Genomic DNA, 7,638 nt, shown 5'->3' with positions numbered 1-7,638 from the left:
CCTTAGGCTACTATGTAGTACTCTGTTCCAGTTGCCATAATAAAATACTATAGACTGGATGGCTCACACAACACAAATTTATTTTCTCACAGTCCTGGAGGCTGGAAATCTGAGATTATCGTACAAGCATTGTTGGTTTCTAGTGAGGGCTCTCTTCCTGGCTTGAAGACAGCTGCCTTCTCACCATGTCCTCACATGCGAGAGAGACAGAGAGACAGAGAGAGAAAGAGAGAGAGAGAGCGCGCCTTTTGGCATCTCTGCTTATGAAGATACTAATCCTATTATGAGGTCTCCACCCTCAGGACCTCATCTAACCCTAATTACCTCCCGAAGGACCCAACTCCAAATACCATCACATTGTGCGTAAAGCCTTCAACATGTGAATTTTGTGGGAACACAAACATTTAGTCCATAAATGGGTTTTATGGAAGATGTTGGATGTTCGTGTGCTCATATCTGTCAATCTTCTGTTTTAATTTATTTATTCTCTGTAACAGGGTCTCACTCTGTCACCTAGCATGAAGTGCAGTGGTGCAATCATGGCTCACTGCAACCTCAACCGCCCGGGCTCGAGCAATCCTCCTGCCTTAGCCTCCTGGGTAGCTGGGACCACAGACACAGGCTGCCACGCCCAGCTAAGTTTTTAATTTTTTTGTAGAGACAGGGTCTTGCCGTGTTGCCCAGGCTATGTCAATCTTTTGATGCCTTTTTGGCTTCAATATGTTTAGCTTAGTAAGACTTCCCTCATCTAAGATTTATAAACATGTACATATACTTTCTTCTTAAATTCTCGTATATATGTTTTATTTTACATCCACATTTAACCATTCTGAAATTTCAGGTGAGGTCTGACTCATTTTTTAGCCACTTAAACTATTTTGGTTACTATTTTATTCTTCAAATACAACTTCTAATAGGTTCTAAGTACTTAAGCCTCTAATTAAAGACTAGGGCCCTGGATTTGCCATCATCTGAATGCTGGCCTGTTGTAATTCACTTTATTTCTTCCCTTTCTGTGCTAGTAATAGAAAACTATTTTTTGTCTATCTGGAAAATCCATTCATTCCGTAAAGACCAACAACTAAACCCAGCTTTTTCTTTTTTTTTTTTTAAGGAAACAGTAGTTTCCTTAATATTTCAGACTTGAAAAGCTTTCCATGAATAGCAATTTAAGATCAACTCATCTGAGTGTGTACTAAGAGTTTCACATTCTTTTGAATCCTAAAGTTATTTGATCTTCAAAACAAATGGTGGAAAATATTCTACCCATGGAAGCAACCTATTTAGATAGTTGAACTTTAAAAAACTTGTGCTTCAGCCAGGTGCGGTGGCTCACACTTGTAATCCCAGCACTTTGGGAGGCTGAGACAGGCAGATCACCTGAGGTCGGGAGTTTGAGACCAGCCTGGCCAACATGGTGAAAATACAAAAAAATACAAAATAAAAAAATAAAAAGAAAATTAGTTGGGTATGGTGGCACACGCCTGTAGTCCCTGCTACTGGGGAGGCTGAGGCAGGAGAATCGCTTAAACCTGGGAGGCAGAGGTTGCAATAAGCCAAAATCGGGCCATTCCACTCCAGTCTGGGTGACAGAGCAAGACTCCATCTCAACTAACCAATCAATCAATCAATCAATCAATCAATCAATGTAATGATGAGAAGCCAGGAAAGGAGTGGGTTGATGAAGGAGTGGGTAGAACGTGTGTAAGAACACCCTTAGGGAGATGAAAGGAGATGGTAGAGGAAAGACTCCAAGCCAGTGGCTTCTGTGAATTGGCCACAAGACCACAGTGGGGGATCCTGCTGAAGATGCATAAACTTCCTCAAGTAATGATGATGGTCTCTGCTGCCATGTGTCCCTCGCCTGCCTCATGGTCCTGGCCCCAAATGTTGCCAGAATGAGGACTGAGACTATTGTTCCCCCGTGGGAGGGGAAATTTACATAACTAGGGAGAATTTGGGGATTGGTGATAATGAAATAAACAAAAACAATAAAGCCAGTTTTTAATCCGAGAGAAAACAAAAAGTTAAGTAGGGAAGGAGAAGTAGTCGTAATATGTTACATGACTCAGCTGTCAATAACATTAATAGATTCATAAAAGGTAATCACTTATGCCAGTCATCAATTTGCTGCCTCTCCAGATTCACACTGCACCATCTGACCTGTGAAATTCGGGGTCCTTTGACTATTTCTCCTTTGCAGCTGGCATGACGTTAAAAGCATTGTCAGTAGAGGGCGTTGGAGGGACGCTGAAGGAGGAAGGCGGTCGCATCCACCATCCAGGGTTTTGCGGCTTTTCGCTCCTCTCCCCACACCCCGCAACGCAGCAACCAAAGATCCAGTGACAGCTCCATTAGGATCCAGCAGCACCTGATAGATAACTTCCACAGAGTCCCCGCAGCCTTCCCAGGAATGATCTCCAGTGAATCATGCGGGTGCTTCAGCTGGCTTCCCAGCCTTGGCCTGCCAGTCCTCCAGAGAGGTGTTTTCTTCTTGTCCAGTGGCTGTGACCTAGCTGTGGCCTGGAGCAACCCAGAAAGCTTCTGTGCCATCCCAGCCTTGGGGAGGGTCATTCCTCCCCTGAGTGTCCTTGTGTGGGGGGAGAGAACCCCCAGAGGTTTGTAGTAGAAACAGACTTCTGTTACAGAAGGCAAATTAACAAAAGAAAAGCAAACAGAAGTTTATTCACATATATTCTTCATAATACATGGGAGATACAGAGAGAATGAGTAGTTCTCAAAGTGGTGTCTTAGAATTCCAGCTTAGCTAGCGTCTTTAACAAAGAACAGTACATTTTTAGAGAAGTGACAAGAGAAAGGAAAAGGACTTTCTACAGGCAGCAACTTGAGGAAAGGCAAAGAACTGGCAGATAAAGGATAGTTAGTAAAGCTCGTTCATATGAATTCCTCTGGCTTCATCTCCAGGCCAAGAGGGTCTAAAGCTTTCTTCAGTGGTAATATTTATTTATTTATTTATTTATGAGACGGGGTCTTGCTCTGTCGCCCAGGCTGGAGTGCAGTGATGTGATCTTGGCTCACTGCAACCTCTGCCTCCCCGGTTAAAGTGATTCTCCTGTCTCAGCCTCCCAAGTAGCTGGGATTACAGGTGTCCACCACCACACCTGGCTAATTTTTGTAATTTTAGTAGAGACGAGGTTTCACTATGTTGGCCAGGCTGGTTTTGAACTCCTGACTTCAAGTGATCTGCCCACCTTGGCCTCCCAAAGTGCTAGGATTACAGGCGTGAGCCACAGCGCCCAGCCTCTTATTTATTTATTTATTTATTTATTTATTTATTTATTTATGTATTTATGTATTTATTTATTTTGAGAGGGAGTCTCACTCTGTTACCCAGGCTGGAGTGCAGGTGGAGTGCAGCGGCACGATCTCGGATCACTGCAACCTCCGCCTCCAGGGCTTCAGTGATCCTCCTGCCTCAGCCTCCCAAGTGGCTGGGACTGCAGAGGCCTGCCACCATGCCAGGCTAATTTGTGTGTGTGTGTGTGTGTGTATTTTTAGTAGAAACAGGGTTTTACCATGTTGACTAGGCTGATCTCAAATTCCTGACCTCAGGTGATCCACCAACTTCAGCCTTCCAAAGTGCTGTGATTCCAGGCATGAACCACCACATCTGGCCCACTGGCAACCTTTAGAGAACAAGGAAGGATACTGTAATGGTTAATATTAGGTGCCAACTTGTTTGGATTGAGGAACGCTAGCTGGCTGCTATTGTTTCTGGTGTGTCTATGAGGGTATCGGGGAGACTGATATGTGAGTCAGTGGACTGGGAGAGGAAGACTCATCCTCAGTGTGGGTGGAGACCATCCAATGGCAGCCAGCACAGCCAGAACAAAGCAGGTGAAGAAGGTGGGGCAACTTTGCTTGCTGAGTCTTCTGGCTCTCTTTCTTCTTCCCACTTTGGTTGCTTACTTCTGCTCCTCCTGACCTTGGACATCAGACACCAGGTTCTTTGGCCTCTGGACTCTGGGACTTGCACCAGCGGCTTCCCAGGGTCTCCCAGGTATTCAACTGCAGACCGAAGGCTGCACTGTCAGCTTCCCTGGTTCTGAGACATTAGGACTTGGACTGAGTCACTACTGGCTTCTCCTTCTCCCCAGCTTGCAAGTAGCCTCCTGTAGGACTTTGCCTTGTAATTGTGTGAGCCAATCTTCCCTAGTAAACTCTCTTTTATATACACATATGTCCTAATATTCTGTCCTCCTGGAGAACTGTGACTCATACAGATGCCCTTTTTCTTTATAGATCTCTATTCTGCTTTTAGGCAAATAGAGGAGAATGCAGGGGGCAGAAAAGGTGTGATCCCTTTCCTCACCCATCATAAGGATCATGGCTCCAACTCCTATAACAAAGACAGGTTCACAGGAGAAAAGCATAACACAACTTACTTAACCAAAGTTTTACATGACACAGGAAACTTCAGAAATAAAGTCCTAAAGACCCAGGGAAAATTGTCTATTTTTATGCTTAAGTCAAATAAAAAATGGACAGGCATGTAGAAATGTGACTGGACAACAACGATATGATCTAATGATAATGGATTGAGTAGGGAGACCCAGCAAGGCCCGTATGTTCAGATTCTTCTTGGCTTCTCTGTGCAGCATTCCTTGCTCTGGGATAGGGCAGGACCCCTCTGGAATGGGAGTCTTATGACCAACTATTAGGCAAGGCAGTTGGAGAATGTCTTTATGTCCAGCTCCTGAACAGAAAGACGGGGGAGGTGAGAGTGATATGTCTCCTTTTAAGGCTTGCTTTGGCGAAGAGGGGATCTAGTTTCTAATAACCAGCCTTGGGGAAGTGGAATTCTGGTTTCCATGACTTGCTTTGGGGGAAAAAAGAGGGAGGAGAGATAGAACAGAAAAGATCAGAGAGAACTTGCTTCTGGAGCCTTCCAGTCTCCTTTAGATCAAAGTACTCAGCCTGCCAAAGTGTCGTACTGCAGGGCATTGTTTTCCAAGCCCCAACAGAGGGCAGAGCGCTCTGGTGCATCTGTTTCTTCTTAAGTGTCTTCAGCTCATTAATCCCTTGTACTCTGGGGAGGCGTACTCTGGTCTCTCAAACTTGCCCACCTCTAGGCATTCTTTACAGTTCTCTTTCCCCCTTGATAGATAATCTATACTGTAGTTAATAACTCTTTGTATTAAACTTTCGATGTACCGATTACTCTGTGGTTTCTAACTCCTGATTAGACTTGACCAGTACAACACTGAGTATGTGTCTAACCAAAGCTGATGTAATCGTTTCAGGAAGACAAGAAGTCAGAAGGCGTGAATGTGTGTATGTGAGCAATAAAGAGAGCGAGAGAGAGCGAGGGAGAAAGTTAAGGCCTTATTTTCTGTCTCAAGAAGTTGACACTCTATACCTGAAACTGAAAAATTATAGAATATAGTATAAAATTAGAGATTTGAAAGTGGTTCTATTTAGAGATCAGGAAATGGAGTGAGAGAGATCTGCTAATTTTTGTAACAAGCCTTGGATTTGACTCTTATGATTATAGATAGCTTCAATAAGAATTAAAACTGATAAAAAGAGAATTACTAGGACTTTGGAGGGCCAAGGCAGGAGGATCACTTGAGGCCAGGAGTTCAAGGTCAGCCTGGCCAACATACCGAAACCCCATCCCTACTAAAAAACACAAAAAGGTAGCTGGGCATGGTGGCGCATGCTTGTAATCCCAGCTACTTGGGAGGCTGAGGCATGAAAATCACTTGAACCTGGGAGGCAGAGGTTGCAGTGAGCCAAGATCATGCCACTGGACTCCAGCCTGGATGACAGAATGAGACTCTGTCTAAAAAAAAGAAAAAAAAAAAGGAGAGAGAGAGAGAGAAAAAAAGGAAAATTACTAGGGGAGAAATAAACAAAGGGGAAGGAAGGAAAGAATGTTACAAAGTTTGTGGGAGTAAACCAAAAATAAAATTCTAAGCACTGCCAACCACTGAATGGATCCCCCCTTGGCCAAGAGGATCCCAAAGAAAACCCGAGGAAGCTTTGTGCAATGGCAGCCAATGAGGTTTACCTGAGGTGTGATTATTGCTAATGGAAAACTCTTCTCAGTACCCTGCCATGATGTCTTGAAACATAGTCAGCATCGGCAATTTTTGACAGTCTCTCCAGAGACTGAACTTTGTTAGTAAAAAAATATATATTTAAAAAAACCCAAAAACCCAACTTGGGTGCAGTGGTTCACGCCTGTAATCCCAGCACTTTGGGAGGCTGAGGCGGGTGGATCACTTGAGGTCAGGAGTTCGAGACCAACCTGGCCAACATGGTGAAACCCTGTCTCTACTAAAAATACAAAAATTAGTTGAGCATGTGCCTCACACCTGTAGTCCCAGCTATTCGGGAGGCTGAGGTGGGAGAATCGCTTCAGCTTGGGAGGCGGAGGTTGCAGCGAGCTGAGATCACACCACTGCACTCCAGCCTGGGGGACAGAGTGAGACTCTGTCTCAAAAAACAAACAAACAAACAAACAAACAAAAAAACACCCAAAAACAAATGCTCAAAAACTAGTTAAGGCCATAATGGGAAGGGAGGTCAGATATCCTTTGCTACACCCTCCTCCCTTTGGAGTTCAGGCACATGACTGACCAGCATGAACATTCACAAAGAGATTATAAGACTGACAAAACAGACTATTTGTAGCAACAAGATACCAAATTCCAACCTGATGCTGGTGTAGCATCACATGACAGATAACAGGCCCTAAAGGAAATCAAAGTATTTTACCCCCAAATGTATTTCTTTGACATATTTTGAAATAGCTCTGCAAAGCCATCTCTTGCAGGGGAAAATTTGCATTCTCTAGAGAATCTCCTTCCCTTACCAGGACTTTTTTGGAGAGTCTGATACCTTTCAAGGCCCAGTAAGAGATATATACCATCTATTCTCTCTGAAACTTACTTAGAGACTTTTTATAACAAAAATCTGGGGTTCCACAATCCCCCTTATCTTGATTCAAGCATTTCTTTATGCTGACTCAGCTCTTCAGGCAAAGCTTAACTCTTTTTTTTTTTTTTTTTTTGAGACGGAGTCTCGCTCTGTCGCCCAGGCTGGAGTGCAGTGCAGTGGCCGGATCTCAGCTCACTGCAAGCTCCGCCTCCTGGGTTCAGGCCATTCTCCTGCCTCAGCCTCCCGAGTGGCTGGGACTACAGGCGCCCGCCACCTCGCCCGGCTATTTTTTTGTATTTTTTAGTAGAGACGGGGTTTCACCGGGTTAGCCAGGATGGTCTCGATCTCCTGACCTCGTGATCCGCCCGTCTCGGCCTCCCAAAGTGCCGGGATTACAGGCTTGAGCCACCGCGCCCGGCCGGCAAAGCTTAACTCTTTCAACCAATCACCAATCAGAAAATCTTTGAATCGACCTATGACCTGAAAATTCCCTTCTTCCAGATGTTCTGCCTTTCTGGGCTGAACCAATGTATACCTCAAATGTGTTGATTTATGTCTTTGCCTGTAACTTCTGTCTCCTTAAAATGTATAAAACTAAGCTGTAACCCAATCACCTTGGACGCATCTTCTCAGGACCTCCTGAGGCTGTGTCATGGGTCATGGGCCTCACATCTGGCTCAGAAGAAACTTCTTCAAATATTGTACAGAATTTTGCTTTCTTCACCAACAGGG

At 44.5% G+C, this 7,638-nt stretch overlaps 1 pseudogene; it reads left to right on the top strand.

Annotated features, from left to right (window-relative positions):
- The first annotated feature begins 6,002 nt into the window (after positions 1–6,002).
- On the top strand, positions 6,003–6,135 carry LOC111520927 (annotated as a pseudogene).
- The last annotated feature ends 1,503 nt before the right edge of the window (positions 6,136–7,638 follow it).

The sequence above is a fragment of the Piliocolobus tephrosceles genome, chromosome 7 (assembly GCF_002776525.5).
Source record: "Piliocolobus tephrosceles isolate RC106 chromosome 7, ASM277652v3, whole genome shotgun sequence".
Lineage (NCBI taxonomy): Eukaryota > Metazoa > Chordata > Mammalia > Primates > Cercopithecidae > Piliocolobus > Piliocolobus tephrosceles.
Note: the sequence above shows the minus strand (reverse complement) of the source record. Positions and strands in the feature narration are given on the sequence as shown.